Source organism: Crocodylus porosus, unplaced genomic scaffold (assembly GCF_001723895.1).
Source record: "Crocodylus porosus isolate Cpor-Errol unplaced genomic scaffold, CroPor_comp1, whole genome shotgun sequence".
Classification (NCBI taxonomy): domain Eukaryota; kingdom Metazoa; phylum Chordata; order Crocodylia; family Crocodylidae; genus Crocodylus; species Crocodylus porosus.
The window spans coordinates 90,051,231-90,071,776 of NW_017728906.1; the positions used below are offsets into that span (position 1 = coordinate 90,051,231).

Here is a 20,546-nt window from a genome sequence, read left to right on the forward strand (position 1 = left end):
ATTTTTCGGTGTTAAACACCATCAGGTTCTTGTCCACCCATTTGCTGAGCTTGTCCAGGTCAGCCTGAATCACCCGCCTATCTTCTGGCGTGGATGCTTTGCCCCAAAGTTTGGTGTCATCGGCGAACTTAGCCAGTCCACTCCTGACTCCAATGTCTACATCATTAATGAAGATGTTGAACAGGATGGGTCCCAGGTAGAACAGGAACATCTTCAGTTCATACTATATAATACTGATTCTCAATGGGGGTACTAGGGCATTCTGGGGTACTAAAAGAACTTTTGAAGGGTGCTGTGAGGTGTGAGGAGATAAGCAGTTGTAAAGAGATAAGGGCAGGCTCAGTCTTGTCTCTGCTTGGCTGCTGCTGTACCCCTCTGCAAAGAGGGAAGCACTATAATAAGTAAATTAATTTTTTAAATGTCGTACTTCTCAGTTCACAAAAGTCATGGAGGGCTGCTTTGAGTCAAAGAAGGGGTGCCTCAAAACTAAAAGGGTTGAGAACCACTGCTATAGAGAACAAGTGGGATAAACAGCACTTTGCTGGGTCAGGTTGTTACTGATTATCTTTGCATTATTATGATGGCACTCAAATATTTGAAGGAAGTGGACTAATAGGAGCATAAAATACAGTCCTTTATGGCCAATTTCAATGCAACTTCCAGTGTGAAGGAGTGGATTTTTAAAGGTTCTACATAGACTCTGACTCATAAGCCACTTGGGGTAAATATCCACTGCAAAGTGAACCTGAATGATTTGACACCCAGGTTGGAATGATCAGAACATACCAGTTCACACTGGGTATGGGCAAGGTAATCCCAGTTCACAAGCTCCACACACTGTTTCTCAAAATCTGGAACACTGAACAAATTCCCACTGACTTAAGGAATGCCAGTACTGTGACAATTTTAAAAAAGGGAGACAAGTCTGACAACTGGATAAGTCTGGAAACTATTGAAGTATTGCCCTTGTCTCCATTGCTGAGATCCTTGCTTGAATTCTGCTGAATTAACTTCTCCCTTTTGCTGAGGAAATCCTTCCTGAGTTTCAGTGAAGCTTCAGACCATTGAGAGGCACCATGGACATGATTTTTGCAGCCCAGCAGATCCAGGAAAAATGTCAAGCTCAACACCAGGAACTGTATATGGCCCTTACTGATTTGACCAAAGCCTTCAACTCTGTTAACTGTGAGGCTCCGGAAGATTTTATCAAAGTTTGGCTGCCTAGGAAAATATATCACCATGATAAGACACCTTTATGACCAACTGACTGCCTCCATCCTATGCAGTGGCTCTACCACAGAGCCCTTTGCCAGCCTGCTCCAGCCCAGATCTCCCCCCCGGCAAAGATCCTCATTGACATGAGCTGGAGAATGTTGAGCACTTTATATACCTCAGTAGCCATCTCTCAAAGACAGCCAACATCGATGAGGAGATTCAGTACAGGATCCAGTGTGGCAGCTCTGTCTTCAGAAGACTGAATTATGTGTTCAAGGATCACAACATCAGGACTCAAGCAAAGCTCTTACTATATAAAGCTGTGGTAATCCCAACTCTATGACTATGGAGCTTGGGCATCTGAAAAGCCTGGAATCCCATCATCAGTGCTGCCTCCAGAAGATCCTTGGCATAAAGTGGGAGGATCATCACACAGATAAATACCAGTGACTTCATTGATACTAATGCTACCAATATGGAAGCGGTGACTATTCAACATCAGTTGAAGTTGCAATGGACAGGGTATTGTGTGTGTATGTCTGAAGTATGTATACCAAAACAACTGCTATACTCCCAACTCAAGGACATGCTCAAGGTGAGCATTAAAAAGTGTAGCATTGACACCACAAATTGAGAAAAACTAGCTCATGATGCCTTCTGAGAGAAGCCACATCTTACTTTGAGGAAAATAATCTCACTCTGGAAGCAGAAAAATAACAGCAATGGAAAGAAAAGAAATAAGACTAGGAAGTCTGTGATCCAATTCTTCCTTTAACCATTACCTGTGGCACTTGCCAGAGAGTCTGTGGCTCTAGGATCAGCCTTCTTAGCAATTTTGACAGGGGTCACGCTCCAGGCCAGGTCTCACATCAGTCCTCCCAACTGTCTATGTAGGACAGTCCACCCAGTCTCTCCTTCTCTCTCCTTTGATGACTTGCTGTTTCTTAACCTGGTGTAAAATGCGGGAGGCTGCCCATTCAAGACCCTGATGCCTAGTCATTTACACACAGGTCCAACCTCACCTTACCATGTCCCATGCCTTGCAAATGGCATCCAGTTTATTATTGCACCCCAGCTTCAGGCTGAGCCAAACTCAGTCCATTGTTGGGCCTCTCACACACTGTCCCTTTCAGGGCCACATTCATACCACTGTCCTCTCACTGGGGCCTCTTCCACTCTGCCCTCTCTCACAGGGCCTCTTGTATGCTACCCGTCACTGGGCCACTCTCAACCTGCCCTGCTCCATAAAGCAACCACCTTGGTCCATCAGGCTCGACTACTCTCATGCTGGCACTGCACACACAGCCCTTCATATCACTCGTGCTCCCCTACTCTACATAGCATAGTCCTTGTGCCTGACACTGGGCTGATTCTGCCCCTAGCCCCTCACTGGGCGACTTTTCACTTTCACATGCTCATGGGGGTTGGCCCATGTGCTGTCCTCCAGGCAGTCCTTCAGCCCTACTCAATCCACCCCCAGTACAGCCTTTCAGACTGGCTTGCAGTCCTACTCTACTTATGCACAATGCTTCAGGTCATAACAATGACCCCTACTCTGTGTGGCCCCTGCTCTGGAGCCACTACCCTGCTCTCTCTCCAGGCCATATTACTGCCCCCTCACTGGGGCCTCCAGGAGCCTTACACCCCTGTAGGGCTCAGATGTTGGAAGATGTGCCTGGCCCTAAGTCTGCGTGACCCACCAGGATGTTGGGGCTGGGGTTTTAAGGTGCCCTGCCCTGCCTTTCACTGAGGAGGCAACTGGCCTAGCATTTCTGGGGAGCTCCCCTACCACGGGAAGCCCCACCAGGCCATCTTTCCCCATCAGGTATTTTTCAGTCATACCCAGGACCAGGAGTCTCCTGCCACCCCCAGAGCTGCTGTCTTTACCTCCAAGATGATCGAAGCAGCAGCTCAGCCAGGTGATGTTACTCTGGCTGCCAGCAGCAGACTGCTGCCTCTGATCTGTGGGCCTAGATCTAAAACGCCTGCCCCATCAGGGCTGCCGCACATCTGCCAGTTGCTTGCTCCCAGCTTTAAAGTGGCAGGCACCCAAAAGTGCCCTGCCACAGTGATCAACAGTCTCATCTATAACCCTTTACTTGACCTCTAGGAGTGATCACCCTTGACCATGAAGGATTGCTGCAGCCACTGCCAGCTTGCTGATGCCCTTCTCCTTCATGCATGTCACTAGGGGCCATATTAAGTGGTTCTTTTGTGGTAAAAAAGAAGAGATGCTCTATGATTTTCTTCCCCCTGTAAATTATGGGAAAACTTCATCAGTTGAAATTAATTGTTGTTTTTCTACTTATCAGCTCTTTGCTAATTGAGATATCTAACTGTTCTTAATTCTTTTTTTTAGTTATCATTACTGCTCCAGTCTTTTTTCACACTCTTTTCCTGTCATCCACATTGGAAAATGCCTTTCCTTTAGATAAATATGCAAACTGTGTTCTTTACATATATTCCTTAGCAGGAACGAGTAACTAATATCCTTGCATTTGGTACTTGGAACTGACATTTCACATCCATAATTTCACTTCAATTTTTAAGGAATTTGAAGCATAGAGCCACCTCTGCAATATCCATTTAAATGGATGCTATCTCTGGATGAAGGTGCACACAAACTGGCAGAAAAGTAATAATTTACTCTGCTCTAGCAGTTTAATAAATGCAAAATGCAGTGAAGCAGCTTTGAAAAAGTTGGCCTGTTTTTTTTTCATTTTTCTCTACTTTGGGCTGCTAGATCACCTCACAGCATTAGGATTTATTAAAATTTATAGTAAAACAGACGTTGGTTACTGGAAAGGTAAGAACATCACCTATTGCTAAGTTGTTATTTTAGGTTACAAACCTACATTCATATTTATGCAGCTAGATTACTGGCCCAATTTTTTTAAATTGGTCCCACCATCTCCCATCGACTTCAACAACAGCATGTCTTATGGCCAAGCAGCATGTGGCAATTTATATTTTTCCTTCTATTTTACAACTTGATACTTCATCTCAGAGGGTGTGAACAGATGTACTAATAAAACATTTTTTTGAAGTGCATCAACTGTGTACAAATATTAGGTTCCCTCCTAGCTAAAGTGTCCCAAAATGTAGCAGAGCTGATGCTATTGAGCTGCTCCATATCTAGAAAGCTGCTGAGCAGAGATCCTAGGAACCCTTTTAGCCACTATTCCCCAGAAGCTTCCAAGGACAGCCAAATAGAAAAGGCAGAAGCTTATGGGCATCTGATTCCCAAGACTTCTGCTCTGGGTTTCTTATCATTCCAGAGCTGTCCAGCTGTAGATTCATCATATAGTGTGAGCAGAGAATGGACACCTATCATTTTCTCACCCCATGTGCCAGGATCCAGCCCCATGCACTGGCCCTGTCTGCCCCGCAACCAGCTCCACACATTGAGATCAGGGACCATGGCTATGCACCACCCCACCCAGCCCTGTGTGCTGGGATCAGGGCCTGAACTGACCTGCATGCTCCATCTGGTACACAGGGCCAGCTCCCCATGGATCCATAAATTTGGCAACGGGGGAGTCCACTGCTCTCCCGTGACAAATATTCAAACCTGTGGGGAGACCCATGGTCTGGATGACACTGTCCTGGGGGCCAGATCTGGACTATAGGCTGTGGGCTGAGTACCCCTGCTCTACAAGATACTATATTCTATATGATCAGGTCAAGAAACCATATTCACATATTATTTCAAAGTAGCTGCAATGCTTTCACACTGCCAGTGTATCCAGACATTACACTCTGGTTGCTATCCATGGAAATCTGCCTACATTACTTTTAACAGAAGCACTTTGCTTTTCCTTTCCCTTTTTCATTTATGGAAAATGATCCAGCCATTAGATACAGTTAACTGAACTTGGTGAGATAATTGGCACAGAGCTGCATTGCCTTGAGAACACTTTTAGAGAAACTCTGTCAGGAGAAATTCATTCTTAAAACTTGCGCACCATCTGTTAGAATGGAGCAACTTGGTCCTCTTCATACATGGGTTATGTCCTACAGGCTTAGTAATGGTGGGGGGTGGGGAAAGCTTTAATTTCTTCCCCCATGCCATTTCTGTCCACTTTCTCAGAAGGGTAACACACTGCAAGCAGACCATGTTCACATTAATAAATCTTAAATTTGACAGTGATTAAGCTATCAGTTCTCAATTCACTACAGTCTCATGTATACATTTGGTGTTATTGTTAAAATGCCAGGTACTGGAATCATGCTTTTATCTCAAAACCTCTGCTTCTGTTTAAAAGAACTAAAACACCCAAGCCCATTACATTGTTCACTCTCATGTTTCCTTTGCTAGCACACATCCTAATGATTTCAACACTAGGAGACAAATGAAAAGAGCCCTACGTTTAGTATTTTTAAGATCTTGTCATTTTGGGAGTCCTAATGCATAATATTTTAATAGTTGCAGTTGGAAATACTACAGAATAGAGTAAACAGAGCCTCCAGGTCCTGGACCTATCTTTGCAGACCAGAATGTCACCTCGCAAGATGGTCTCAACACAAGACAGCCACTCTACACAAAGGGACTACTTGTGCACTTGTTACTTGTACATTATGCATATGGCTGAGAAAAGCTTGTCACCATTACTGTACTTATGGGGGGCCAGGCCAAGCTCAGTCTGGCCCATAGAAAATAGTTCATATCTCTTTTAGGTGATTGATTTTGAACAGCCTAAAGGCTGAGTAGAAGGAAAAAGGGGAAAAAAAATCAGAAAGCAACATGCGACACTCTACGATTAATAAGGGGGGAAAGTATTTTTGATGTGAAATAGGATCATCTTAAAGCTCAAGAGCCTCCAGCATTTTTGTCAAAGTGCATAATCAGATGTATTGTTCATAGCAATGTGCACTTCTCAGAAATATTATTTTTTATATCCTTTAGTGGTCTTTGAATACCAGGCTGTGCAGAGCTGCTACAGCTGACATTTGCAGTAAGATTTCAATGCCATTTATCTGTCTCTAGGAAAAAAAGAAAAAAGAAAAACAAAGCAGCGAAGCAAATAAGACATGGGAAAGAGAGATTGAAAAGTCTGTGAGCCTAAGCAGTTTGTCAGAAAAACCTAGTGAATATTAACTTTCCAGTGCAATATCCAAAGCTCTTCCAGTACTAGTTATTTTTGATCAGCATGATCATTAAAACTGTTTTGTTATTATTTTTAAGAAAGAAGACTAGGTATGTACAACAAGATTCTAAAGTATGAGGGAAATGAAATTTAGGAGACTGTTAATAAGATATTAAGCCTTTCATCCTAAGGTCATCAACTCTAATCTGCCCAAACTGAAAGCCAGTCACATGGTTTTATCACTTGCTTGTAACTGGTTGTTCTCAATCCAGTTGTATTGGTAGGTGTCTATATCACAGATACCACTATTACAACTCATACTTGATGGCTAGAAAGTGGTATTTAGGGGTTTGCTTTTGGGAATTAGCTTAAAGGTAAAATAGATATGCATTAGAACAATGGTCCAGGGCAATAGCAAAGGTTAACTGATTTCTAAAATCCTGTTTGTGAGAAAGTTTCCTTCCAGACCCACTGTGCCTGACACAGGCAAACAAACACACAGGCTGGGAAATTAAAGACATGCATGACACTGTTCCATAATATGGACAGTATATACTGAAGTAGAGATAAGGATCTATACAGGTCACAGTGCCAAACTGCAGGGCCCTTGGGATTTCTGTTTCTGGTAAATGGACCAAATTAGGAGGACTGGTAAAAGCCCAGATTAGGAGTGTGCACGTGATAGGTTTGTGAAACAAAGGAATATGCTGACAGGACAGAACATGGACAGTATGAAAACCACAGGGAAACCAATCAACGATGCCCAGAGATGAAGAGTCAGAGGAGGAGACGAATACAAAAGGAGGAATTTCAGAGCAGAAAAGGGTCCCCAAGAGGGGAACCTGAGGCCACTATGGACAGAAGACCAGCCCATCTCATCCCCACTGGTGGGGGGGAGGGGTGCTCGGCCTTTGACCTCCAGGCTGCAGACATCTGACATTCAAGAGAGAACCTCAGAGTGAAGCTCGCATACTGGCTAGACATACCTTGATTCTATGAACCCTGGGATTGGTAGTGTTAGGGTAACAATACAAATTTTGGGCAGCACTGGATTTGCAGCTGAATACAAAGGCTGTTTTCTGTGTCTCAGCAGAGCTGCTAGTCACAAGGCAGAATGAAGTATTAAAAATAACCTTGCAAATGCTTAGGCAAGAAGTTTTCTAAACAAAGTCGTAGTGTTAGAACCCATTGTATAAAAAGAACAAGATGTAGCCCACCAGCTATAATCAGGAAATAAGCAGAAGCAAGAACTTGGAGATGGTACTGAAGTCAGCAAGAACCAGAAAGAACCAGTGATTGATCGAGAATACCAGAGTTCATAGCCGTACACATGTGCTCTTAGCAGAGAGGCATGTAAATGAATGAACTGCATAGGCAATTCCATGCTAATTAAGTAAACAGTAAACCGAGGAAGAGCTTGAGATGGGAGGAGAAATGGATGGAACAGGAGGAGGGACAAAGGTGGAATAAATGTTAATGAACCTGAACTAAAGTATATAAATGTGAAAAAAACTATTGTTCGTGGCTGCTCCTTGTGTTCATAAAGTAGGTGTCTGTGGGGGAGTTTGCCCAAAGCTGTCTCCATTCTAAGTAAAGCTGTTGTGAGCAATGTGTGCTACTGTTTGCTCCCTGCTTGCTTTGGCTAATGAGTAACAGGATCCACGGGCAATTGGATCGTCATGTCCCTAGTCATTGGGCGCCACATGGAGTCAAAGTCTACCAGGTAGATATAGAATTGTTTGCATTATTCTTATCTGCTATCACTGTGTATCAATAAAATTCACCTATTATTAAATTGAGAGGTTGTGGTTGGTCTGAGGGTTTGGGTTTGCCTGGAACAAGGTATCTAGATCATAAATCCAGTGCCAACAACACTGACTTGCTGCTTCTGGATAGGCTCTGCAGAAGGCTTCACAACTGAATGGCTACAAAGACTATCTTTTAGAGATAGTTCCTGAAAGTCTCCGTAAGGGCATGGACAAAGTCCAGGGGTGGAGCGGCAGGATGCACTATTAGGCTGCACACCATTCCTTAAGTGAAAGCAGACACTTGCTCTGCTCCAGTAACAGTGACTTTTGGCTCTGGCCCCAATCCAAACAATAAAACCCACTAGGGAAATACAGTCTAAGGCTCCTGTATCTAGAAAAGCAATCCATTAAACTCACTGCCAGTTTGGTGTTGTCAGTCTGCAAGCTCCAAGATTTTTATCTGCTACGTGATTTTAGGTACCAAAGTTTCTGCCACTGCATATGCTGAGAGGTTGTTCTGCTGGCTGGGCTAAGCATTTTGGCACCTGTTTCATCCTAAACCTTACTGGGATTCACAGATTAGTTGTCCTTGCACCCAAGTCCATTCTGGGGCCTAAACTGGGAGGCATGACACGAGCATGTTTGCCAGACAACAGCAGAAACCAGTTGAACACAATGTAAAGCTGTTTTAATTTAAAGAATAAAAATGAAGCTGTGTAGAAAGGAAAGCAACATTTGTTGGGTTAGAGAGATAGTGAACAAGGAACATGGTGTCATAGCTATGGGATGAGGCTGTGCCCTCAGGACACAAAAGACAGGTGTACCCTTGCTGAGTGTTCCTTAGCTCAGTGGTGCTCAACCTCTGGCCTGTGAGTCAGATCTAGCCTGGGTCATCTAGTCCCAGGGGGCTTCCCACAGTGGAGGAGCAGTGGTAATTAACCCCACTCCCCTGCCACCAACTTTCCAAGGCCTGTGGCCAGATGATTTAGGCCCTGTGCACCAGATTGGGCCAGTGCATGGGTGCCAGGGCCCCATCCAGTGTGTATGGTTGGGCTGCAGCTGGGACTGGGACCAGATCTAGTGTGGAGTTTAGGGCATGATCTGGTGCATGAGGCTGCAGCCATGTGCCAGATCATGCCCACACACTGATCCCATGTTGGATCGGGGCTGTGCACCAATCTAGGGCACCAGATGTAGCCTGTGGTTTGACTCCACACCACTCACCCAACCCACAGCCCAGAAAAGCTGGGCACCATTGCCTTAGCTCATCCAATCCCTTTGCTCCAGTGATCTCTGGGGATAACCTGGAGTAGCATTACAAGCACACTTCTAGGTTGGGATACTTTTGCATGAGTAGATAAACAGGCTGTGCTTGGGGCCAGCTCTGCTAGAGCAGGCTGCTGACATGGGGTAAATATGTCCTTAGGCCACATCCAGATGTGCATGAACATTTGGTTCCCTGGGGACAACTAGAAGTGGTGCACCTTGTGCCACTGCTAGTTGTCCCCGGGGCATGCCCATGCCATGCATGGTCTGGCATGCGGCAAGTTGCCTCAGGTAGAACAGAGGAGGCTAGGACCAGCACTGTACTGGCCCCAGCAGCCTTCCCTGGGGCTGCAGCCATATCACTCCTGCTGTGCGCAGTCTGGCTAGTAGTGGAGTGGTGCTTCAGCTGGCCAGGCTCTGGTTTTGGGTAGTGCATGTTGCGACTGTGTGCTCAACTCTGCTTTTGGGGGGGCAGTTTTTTTCTGATCCCTGGATATCCAGGGGTCAAAAAAAAAACAAACCCTCCACACTGCTCCCCTGCATTGTAGAGATCAACTTAAAGTGCAGTGTGTGGTGCTGAAGACATGCCTGTGGTGACACAGACTGTATTGCCATGCTAACCTGGATGTAGCCTATGTGTCTAAATACAGAAGGAAACTTCAGTCTCACATAGGCCTAAGTAGGACACACAGGAGAATACCTACCTGCTTTCTGGTCAGACAGGTTCTCCTACATTCTGGGTTGGCTGGCTTAGGCAACCTACCATTCAGTGCTGTAATTCCTACAGTTTGCATCTATCTTTCTCTCTCTCTCTCTCTCTCTTTCTCTCTCTCAGATGGGATTTCACATACCTGAGTTAAGTGCCTCAGTTCCCTATTCATGAGTCAGGCACTTAAAAGTTTGAGATGGTGATACTCTTCGTGGATCTTGGGGATTCTAAAAGTCTAAACTGGGGTGGCCAACCCACAGTATGTACATGGGCAGCCTCTGTGTGGCCTGCAGCAGATCAGAAAAGGGACAGGCAGAACAGCCACAGATAGGGCAGGGAGAATAGGGCAGACCAGCAGACTGGGTAGCGGAATAGGAGTGGAGTGGCACTTGGGGTGGGTGAAGTGGCTAGTTAGTGGCATGCCACTGGTCTAAGCCATGTAATGAGTGAATGTCATGCTACAGGTTAAATAGTACTGGAAAGCAGAAAGTTGACTTGAAGTATGGCATACGACTGAGGCCTCTATATGATCAGCTTTGTACTTTTTTACTGGTCCAGAGGATGGAAAAAGCTCTACCTTCATACAAGCTGGTGTATTTCAGTACAAATCCATAACAAAGTGTAACTATTCTGCCGGGCACTGGTCAGCAGCAACAATGGCTGGATTAAGTTTTGGGTTATTAAATACATTACACTTTGGCTCAAGCCCTGACCCAGACCACCTGGGAAACACTAAGGGTGTCTAATAAAATCAACAATCCTTCCCTCACAAGCAGTATAAATACAAAATACAAAATTATTATACAGAATAAAGAAAAAAACAAGTAAATATTAACTATAATTTAAAGACAGTATAAACTATAAAACCAGGTCTATAGATGGCACCCTCTTGGGAAGCCTTTACCCATACCCAGACAGTCTGGAACTTGGGGCTCCCCAGTGGGTAGTTCTGGGGGCCTGTACCCCTATATCTGCCCTTCAGCAATGGGCTGGAGAGGGGGGACCACACCAGAGAGTCCTAGGAGCTGCTCCATGGGTCCATTGTGCCACAGGGAGCTGCTAGAGAGTGTAGGCCCTTCTGCATTGCAGAGAGTTCCTTGTTGCTCCCTGTGAAGCTGTAGTGCTGATCTCCACTTCCATGTGGTGGCTTTGAGGGGTTAACTGCAGTTTTTGTCAACATATCACACCCCAAATTTTCTAGCCCTATTCCCAGCTCTGCTGTGGCAGGAAACTGCAAGAGAACTCAAAGAAAAGCCAGCCAAACAGCAAAAAAGCCTGAACATGCAACTACCGCCAACCACCCTGCTTGGTCAGGACACAGAGCTACAAAATCAACAATATGTGCCTGGCCCAAAATGTGCCAGGCCCAGACATGCAGCAAATGTACAGAGGGGCTCAGCAATACAGCTGTGCTGAGACACAACAGCTGTAAAACAATAAAGGAGTGGGCTCAGGCCTGTCCTGCACCAAGGCCTGAATATACGACAAGACAGCGCCAGGCCTAGTTGGCTGCAGCCTGGACATTTAGTTTCAGTTACACTGCTATGCTATGAAACAACAAAAGTGGGGCCCGGGCATAGCTTGGCGTGGGCCTGAACTACAACTAGTGCCCAACCACACTGCTTGGTTGGGGCATAAACTACAAAAGGGACAAAAGAGAGTGCCAGGCCTATTTCACTGGGCCTGGACTGGACACCAAAAAGCTGGCCAGGCCTACACAGCACCAAGGTCTGGATAAATAACAAGAAGTTCCAGGGCTTCCCTGGCCTAAATCTGCCAGCCAAACATATGGCTGAGGTTCAGCCCTCACAGGTGGGCTGAAATGCAACAGCTGCGAAACAGCAAAAAGGCCCCAGGCTCATGTCAGGCAGCCTGGACATTCAATCTCAGCTACACCACCATGCTGAGACACTATAATCTTCAATGCAGGGGGCCAGTAGCTGCCAAGATCCTGTTCCTGGTTAGTCTGCACTAGAGGATAATACACTCATGGTATCACCCCACCCAAGGCCTACATGACCAAAACTACCAGCAAGACATGCAGCTGGGGTTTGGCGACACAGCTATGCTGAACCCAAAAGAAGTTGCAACAGCAACAAAAATATGCAAGGCTCTCAGCCCTGGCCTAAAGCATGCCAGCAAAATGCCAGGCTCCGACCTTGGCTAGTTTGCTACAGGGATTGATATGACTCATGGCATCATCCCACTCAAAACCCAGAAAAAGCAAAAGAGGGAAAAAAAGGGAAAAGAACAGGGGTCTCAAGGCCTGAGACACTTTTTCTCCCTGTACCTGAGGCCTGCCCATCACACAGCTTTTGCTTGCCTTTCCAGTAAAGGGGGGAAGAGATACCGACACCCCCCCCTCCCCCCCGCCATGGGATGCAGGCTTTCTGATTCCTGATTTAGCTACAAGCCCCAGGAGGAAAAAAAAAAAAAAAAAGAAGAGCCCAGCCCAGCCCAGCTGGCCTGAACCTTAAATCACTTTTTGACATCATCACCTGGTCCCAATCAGAAGCAGCATCATTTGAATACAGCTAATGCAGACCAATCAATTCAAAGGTAGTCAGCACTCTCCTGGTGAAGTTGCCGGAGTCACCAAACTGGTTCCCTGGGTCCCTTGGAGGGAATCTTAAGTCAATGGTCTGGATGCAATGAGGGGGAGGGGAGGTGGTTCTCTTTCAGTCCTAGAGGAGGTACAATATATAGCACAAACAACAGACAGCAACATGAAACCAGAACACACTTTACCGCACACAACCGCACCCTTATGTGGGTGTTATACTAGGTTCGAATCAGTAGCATAACTAGGCATGGGCAAGGAGGACACCAGCCCCATGCACCAGTCTCAAGTAGGTGTGAGTTTGTCAGTTGGATACCAGCCTGACTGCAAAATCTATTTGTACTATCTCTGTTTACATTCAGTAAGATATAAAACCTATTTGTACCAGTTTGCCAATAGGGCTGGGTGTAAATGAATGTACCCAGATGCAACAAAATAATTCCTGATATGAAGGTAACAGATTTATTTCTCTAAAATTGATCTGTGTTATGCAGACCCCAGATAATAAGATAGATGTGCATATTCCCTTGATTTTAACATTCAAAGAGGTACTACTAAGACCATGCCAGTTTGATTTTTTTGACCACTGGCATGTCCTACCAGCTGTATGCAACAGAAGTGACAAGACATGGCAAGTTCATTTAACTGCATGACAGTGTGTTTATCAAGTCAGACTCCTGCTAAGAACTACTTATAGCTGGTGTGGCAAGGGAATTCCCTTCAGCAACAGTTATGAACAGTAGAGGAAAAACGGTTTTCCCCAAAGCTACAAAAAGTAACATTTGCCTACTGATATTGTTTATTAAGGCCTTGTTACACATTAATTTTAGGTGGCTTCTGAAGCTTTTAACCCCTAGGTTCTCCACACATGCCAGTGGGCAAGGTTACAGGGCACAGATGGGTCCAGTAATGGGTTTGGGGTGGGGTGGGAAACATGAAAGTTCCCCATGAGCTGAGGCTTCCTTCCCAGGGCAGGGGCAGTAACTCCTCAAAAAGCACCTTCTTTCACCACTCCCAAATCCAAGTCATCAGGGAAGCATGACAAGCACCCCCCCCATCCCAATCCCAATCCCAATCCCAATCCCAATCCCAAATCCCTATTTATTAGAACATGACACTGTCTTTAATTTACTTCCCCTTTCTTTGTTTTTAAAGTTTTCTTATCCTTCAGTGGCTGACTTCCTTCTTTTCACCACCCTTCCCCCACCTCCATTTTCTTTTCACCTCCCATTTAATTACCCACCCCAATGCCATTAACTCTGTGCCTCCCAGCTTCATGTTCCTGCCTCCTGCCTGCCCTCCTCCCACCAAAACCCATCTCTCACACACCCCGACCTAGAGCAGGGATAGACTCCTGTCCTGGCTCATCAGTCCTGTGGTGGCAAATCACAGCTGTAGCTCATAGTCAGGTCCCTCCTTGCCAGCCCTCTAGTGGCAAGTCCTAGCTGTGTTGGTGGGGGACAGTGAGAGAAGGTTTTTATCTTTAAGGTGTGACTGCTCCAAACTGGAACTAGCACTAACACTGATCAACATTCGAGCAGCTCGAAACACAGTGTGTAACAAAGCCATTAGACCAACAGTATAATTACAGAGATAACAGACAAGATTTTGGACACAAAATGCCCTTCCTCAGGGCTGGGAAATGGAAAGACTGAGCTAATTACCAGGTAGAACAGTTACTTTTCTTTAAACCAATTATGTACTATCTTAGCTACAAAATCATGCATCCCCTTTCTCATAAAGGCCAGGAGCCTTTTTTAGTTTGCTACTTAAGAGGGACAATGGAATAGCTCATTTGAAAAAGCTCAGCAAAAATTGAAAATGCCCTTCAGTGCAGTGCAATATAATGTTTGCTTTAAGTACATTGCACAATTAAATTTATAGTATGCTAATGGCATGCCAGACTGATAACATATATAATTAAAAATACAGTGTTTCACCACCTTATGTTGCCTTCCATAAAACTTATAGTAGCTGCAAAATATGGTATTTTGTGAAAATTCATGCCAGCTAAATTTGAATGTGTGTACATACAGAAACACACAACACCTTGGTATGTTGACCTTTGAATACATATGCATAATTAGCTTAAGGTGTATGGGTGTTTTGTGCACAATACCTTGTCTATCTCAAATGTTTAGTTAGTTTAATACAAGCCAACTTACAATTTTGGCTTCGTTCATTTCTTCAACCCTCAGGGCTACATCAACACCACAAAAATTATAGTAGAGGTTTGCTGATGTTAATGAGAATATCTGTGTTGGAAGGGGCTATACAGTCCTAAGTTTGCCAGGAGAGTTGCAATTTAACTTGGAACAGTAAGATCAATGACTGTTCCAGCTTCAATACCCAATATTCCAATAATGCCACAGTTAAGTTATTAAAATATCCTTGATCTGTACTTTAATCTTAACAATGATATTAAAACAGAACAAGAACAGAGAAAGTACCCCTTTGTAATTATTTAAGTTCATTTTGTATTTTCTGCCAATTTTAGTACCTGTATTATGACTCTGATTAAGAAACACTTAAATGTTTACATGCTTAAATCTTTACTTCTATCAATGGGATTTAAGTATGTGCCTAAATGCTTTACTGAACTGGACTCTGTAGGAGGGTAACAGAACTCTGATACAGCAGATGTTTTTAGTTTGATTCCTGATTTTCAGAGAGCTTCCATTTATTTGGCATTACCATTTGTTTTGAACACTGTCATTTGAAGTTTAATCCCCTTTTTATCAGCATTTTAGCTGGTGAGCCCTGTTTCCCATGATAATCTACTTAAAAGTCAACTCCAAGTCATTCTCTCTCTCTTGAAATTCATGAGATGCCAACTGCCATATCATTTATGCTTGATATCTATATTAAAACAGATTACCTCTTCTATCTCCTTTTTCCTCAGTAGCTTTTTAGCAGTTGTTTGAAAATTGTGACTAGACTGAAGGAATAAGAGAAAGCTCATCGAAATGTTAACTAAAACAATTTGAGCCCCTGTCTAGTTTGGGAAACCCATAGTTTTTATACTTAGCAAGCAGATGAAGAGCATTTCTAGGTTTCTAATGATAGCATGCTGTAACAGAGAAGACTGTTTGGTCTTAACTAGGTGCAGGAAGAGAAAAAAAAGATCCTCTATGGGATTCATAGTATTATAGTGCTTAGGGTCTGAAGGGACCTAAACAGATCATCAGGTCTGACCCCCTGCCCCAGGCAGGAACAGGTGCCAGGGTCATATCACCTGAGCCAAATATCTGTCCAACCTCCTCTTGATGACCCCGAAGGTAGGAGAGAGTACCACCTTACTTGGGAGCCCATTCCAGAGCCTGGAAGCCCTAACTGTAAAGTAATATCTCCCGCTGTCCAGCCTGAACCTTCTCTCTAACAATTTGTGGCCATTATTCCTAGTAACCCTGGGTGGTGCCTGGGGGAACAGAGCTTCCCCCAATTCCCGCTGGTCCCCCCGGTGAATTTGTAAATGGCCACCAGATCCCCTCTCAGCCCTCTCTTGTGGAGGCTGAATAGGTTCAGACCCTTTAGCCTCTCTTTGTAGGGGCTGCCCCACTGCCCCCTGAACATGAGAGTGGCCCTCCTCTGGACCCTCTCAATTCTAGCCACATCCCTTTTGAAGTGTGGTGCCCCGAACAGGACACAGTACTCCAACTGTGGCCTGACCAATGCCACATAGAGGGGAAGGATCACCTCCCTGGACCTGCTTGTGATGCATCTGTGGATGCACAACAAGGTGCAGTTAGCCTTACTGACCGCTTCCTTGCATTGGCGGCTCATGTTCATCCTGAAGTCAACAATGACTCCAAGATCCCTTTCTCCCACCGTGTTGACAAGAAGGGTGTTCCCCAGCCTATAGGTGTGTTGCTGGTTCCTTCTCCCTGGATGCAGTACCTTGCACTTGTCTGCATTGAATACCATCCTATTCTGTGTTGAATTCCATCCTATTATCTATTATTATCTATTATCTATTATTAATAGGTTTTTTTTCTATGCAGTAGCTTTCACATAAAAAGCCTAAGTTCCCTTCTGTTTCCCCCTTTTTTCCATTTACAGAGACTTGAATGCACTACACATTCAAGGATTAGCACAATTCCCTCTCATGTTTATGAATATTTCATTATATGTCTGTTTTTGGTAGTACTGCTGAATAATTGATCACATTAAAATAAGCATTCATAACTGACACTTAAAAGAGATTGGCATTGAGCACTGCTCTTCTTAAACCAGCTAAGCCTTATTGAGCAATTTTACAGAAGTGAAAGACTAACATCTACAAAGACAGATAAAGGAGTAATGCATGAGTCCCAATAAATAAGTAAATAAAGAATTTTGCAAGCAGTTTTCATAATGCTTATGTAAGTTATAAAATAAAGGATGCCAAAAATATCCAGTCCCCAGATCAACAGTATGTAGGACTTCACTCACTATTTTTCCTGCTATTTAATAGTTTGAGAAAAGAAGCTTATCTCAAAGGATAAAAACTTAAATATATCCTGCCTCTGGAGCAGATCCTCACCTCCAAGTATGGTAGAGTTGATGTGCTCCTTCCTTCAGAGGTCTCTGAACCTTGGGATCTCCACATGCCATGTCTCCAAGTACTGGTCAGATTAGAAAAAAAGTTAAACTATACTCTCTCAGAGTCACAGAAGTTTAGGGCTTGAAGGGATCTCATGAGATCATTGAGTCCAGCCCCCCTGCTCTGGGCAGGAAAGACTGCTGTGGTCAAATAAGTCCAGCAAGGTGTGCATCTGACTGCTGTGACATTAAAATTAAAAGAGAACAAGGATCAAACAATATTTTAAAAAAGGAACAAATCTGGGTGCATCTGCATGAGATACTTTACTGCACAGTAAAGCGTTACCTTGTACACATGCAGGGTACTTACTACACAGTAAATTAGGCTACTGAGCAGTTAGCTGGTACCTGTAAATACAGGTACTAGATTAACTGTAGTAGTTATTGTGCAGTAACACTTATGTAAACACTGACCAGGAGCAAATTTGCTCCCAGTCAGGTTAGGAAGTAGGAAGCCACAGGGGACAGGAAACTCTTTGTCCCTGGTCCTGGTGCTGTGCAGCTCCTGGCTCCTGGGGAGCTGTTTGCTCCCTGTCCCAGGTCCTGCTTCCCAGTGCAGAGCTGACAGCTCTGGAGGGTGAACAGGGGCTGGCTGCACTGGGAGGCAGGTAGGGGCTGGGTTCCTGGCCCAGTGCACATTGGGACCAGTCCTGTGCCCTTCGCCAACCCCAAGAATAGTACCCAGGGGAGCCTGGAGCTCCCTCTGGCTACTGCAGGGGGACAGAGCAAGGAAGAAGCAGCCCTGTACTGGAATGCTCCTGTTAGGAGCAAATTTGATCCCAACAGGAAGCACATGTAGACATGCTCCCAGGAAGGTGTTACGTGTCAGATCTGTGTTCTTGGGGAACCCTGGCACAGTACATAGCCTATCTAACTCACAAAGGACTCACCTTCCCCCTGGTCTCCCTGCCACCTCTGCCTGAACAAGATCTGATTAGAGGAAGGATTACAAAAGACAATGAAGACACAGTGGGAGATGCACCTAAACCCCTCCAGACAAGGGTGATAGGAGTGAAGCAATTCCCCTGGCCTCATCTTCATTGGCGAGGGAACAGAATAGCAACTAATTTACATGGGAGATGGGACAGGAAAACACCCTCATTAGCATTCAGAATGGTAAATAAAGAGTCCAAGGCAAGGACCACACTGAATTCTGGGACCAGAGAAGCAGGGGAGCAGTGCGTGATGGGGAATCCCTGCTCCAAATGCTAATCAACCCATGTCTATACACACCCAGCTCAGCATCCTTCAGACCAATTGTAGTAATGGCTCCTTTCTTGGTACCCAAAATACTGAATTTGCCTGTTTGCATTGTGAGCTCTCTCAGAGTAATGCCACCCATAGCCAGGAGCAATCAGTTCCTATTATCTAGCAGATGATCCAGTGTTTATTCATAAACAAACTTAGTGTTCACCCTTGAGCCCCTACAAAAACCCCTACCTCAGCTTCAGTCTCTGGCCTGGTGCTTGAATCCAAAAGCTGCACCATTTCTACTCCTTTTCTGCCTGGAATACCTTTAATGAACGTGCTGGGGGCTCTGCCTGTCAACAAACACCTGGGAATCTTGGAGTGGTGAGACCCTCCCAACACTCTCTCTCTCTTTCTCTCTCTCTTTCTATCCCACTTTGTAAACTTCAGAATTGGTTTAATCTCTCTCTCTCTTTCTCCAGCCACAGCTTTCTAACCTTGACTTGTTCTGATCAAACTTGAGCTAGACTTCCCCAAATACCTAATTGAAATTGTGTAATATTGTAACTGTTTTGTTCATTTTTTCTTATATGGCTATTACTACTAGTATCATCATAAGTTTCATATACCTGGCAATAAAATAATTTTTATAGTGAAGCTGGTTGCTATACTGTCTCTCTGAACCTCATTTACTTTTCTTTCTCTTCTACCTCTCCACCTGCTCTATAGCAATGCTTCTTTTATCTAAGCCAAAGATCCCTGTAAAGCCCAACGATCCTGTGGGGTCTGCTCATCAAAGGAGTTATTACTAGGACACTTATGATGATTTTGGGGTGTGCTGAATTTTGAGGCGCATGAAGGTATCAGCTGAAAGTGCTGATCAGACCCAGCCTGCTCAGATGTGCCCTGTTAGTATGTGTGTGTATGTGTGTCTAACTACATTTATTATTGTCCTGCTAAAATAAGGGGTCTGTTGAGCTGGGACCTGTCAGAGCAAAGTTTTTGATTGACTGCTGAAAACACAGAGAGTTGGATTTGACATGCACGAACAAGCCAGGTTAATGGAAAATTCCACAGCATGCCCAGCATGTGCCCCCTGGGTGACCTGAAGACCTGTCAATCACATCTGACCTACTTTTCCACCATGTGCATGCTCAATGCTAACAAAGATATGAAGCAATCTGACACACACATGCTGTGTTCCAACCAAAGCATGACATCATTAGGCTAGAAAATTCTCTAGAACTAACAACCTGATTGGCCACTAAATTCATATAAAAGGCTTGTGAGCCCCTGCCCGGGGGGTGGGGAGGGGACCCGCTTGACTGGTGAACAGAGGCTGCCTTGGCAGGGATTGTCTCGCTAGGAGAGATCGGAGCTGAGAGCAGAGGCTGTTCTAACAGGGACTGCTCCTCAGCAGGGGTTCTCGGCCCATTGGTCTCCTCCCGTGTGGCTTTTGTGATTTGTTTTCGACCTCATATTGATTCTCGTGTATTGATACTTGGCTACCGGACTGATTTTGGCACCGACCCTGACTCCGATTTTGATCAACCCGACTTACCTTGGCGACAATATCGTGACATCCTCCGGCATCGACCTCGGCATCGGCAACACCATCAACCACCCGTTTTCGTCCATCTTGGACTGATGTCACACTGTTCATTGAGTTACAGTTCTGTTGTTCGTATCCCGTTAATGAGCTGTGGACCAGCCCCGGGACTAATGAGTGGGCAGCCGCACCTATCCTTCAGGGTAGAAAGCAAGGGTTCACTCAGGAACCCCGTGGGCCAACAGACCCCTTGGTTGTTCGTTTGTTTTGTAACTGTAACCGAAGCAAGCGTCTCTGCCTACGCTCCAAAGCGTAAGTCAATAAATCTAATCTACTTTGAAACCAAACAAAACTGCATACCGCTCAAACTCCTCACCGCTAATCCCGCCTGTTCGTATCCGATACCACCCTCGGCCCACCATGATCTTTGGGGCCCGTTTCCCCGACAGGACCCATGAAGATGTCAGCTTGGAAGTGCTGAGTAACCCTGCCCACTCAGAGGTACCCTATTAACCTGTATGTGTGTGTCTGACTGTGTTTTATTGATTGTCCTGCTGCGCTGAGCTATGGCATATGAGAGGGTCAGCCTGTGCATGCTGACTGACCCAGCCAGCTCAGACATGCTCTTTTCCTGTGCTGAGGT

The 20,546-nt window shown here is 45.0% G+C and overlaps 2 long non-coding RNA genes across 2 annotated transcripts; one reads left to right on the top strand and one right to left on the bottom strand.

Annotated features, from left to right (window-relative positions):
* The first annotated feature begins 3,420 nt into the window (after window positions 1–3,420).
* On the top strand, window positions 3,421–11,508 carry LOC109306058. The gene is made up of 3 exons (XR_002099830.1): window positions 3,421–3,432; window positions 5,642–5,646; window positions 11,115–11,508. It is a non-coding gene; the product is annotated as an uncharacterized LOC109306058 (long non-coding RNA).
* A 6,470-nt stretch (window positions 11,509–17,978) lies between these two features.
* Window positions 17,979–20,258, bottom strand: LOC109306060. The gene is made up of 3 exons (XR_002099831.1): window positions 20,247–20,258; window positions 18,261–18,263; window positions 17,979–18,063 (listed from the first exon to the last, which is right to left on the bottom strand). It is a non-coding gene; the product is annotated as an uncharacterized LOC109306060 (long non-coding RNA).
* Window positions 20,259–20,546: the final 288 nt, after the last annotated feature.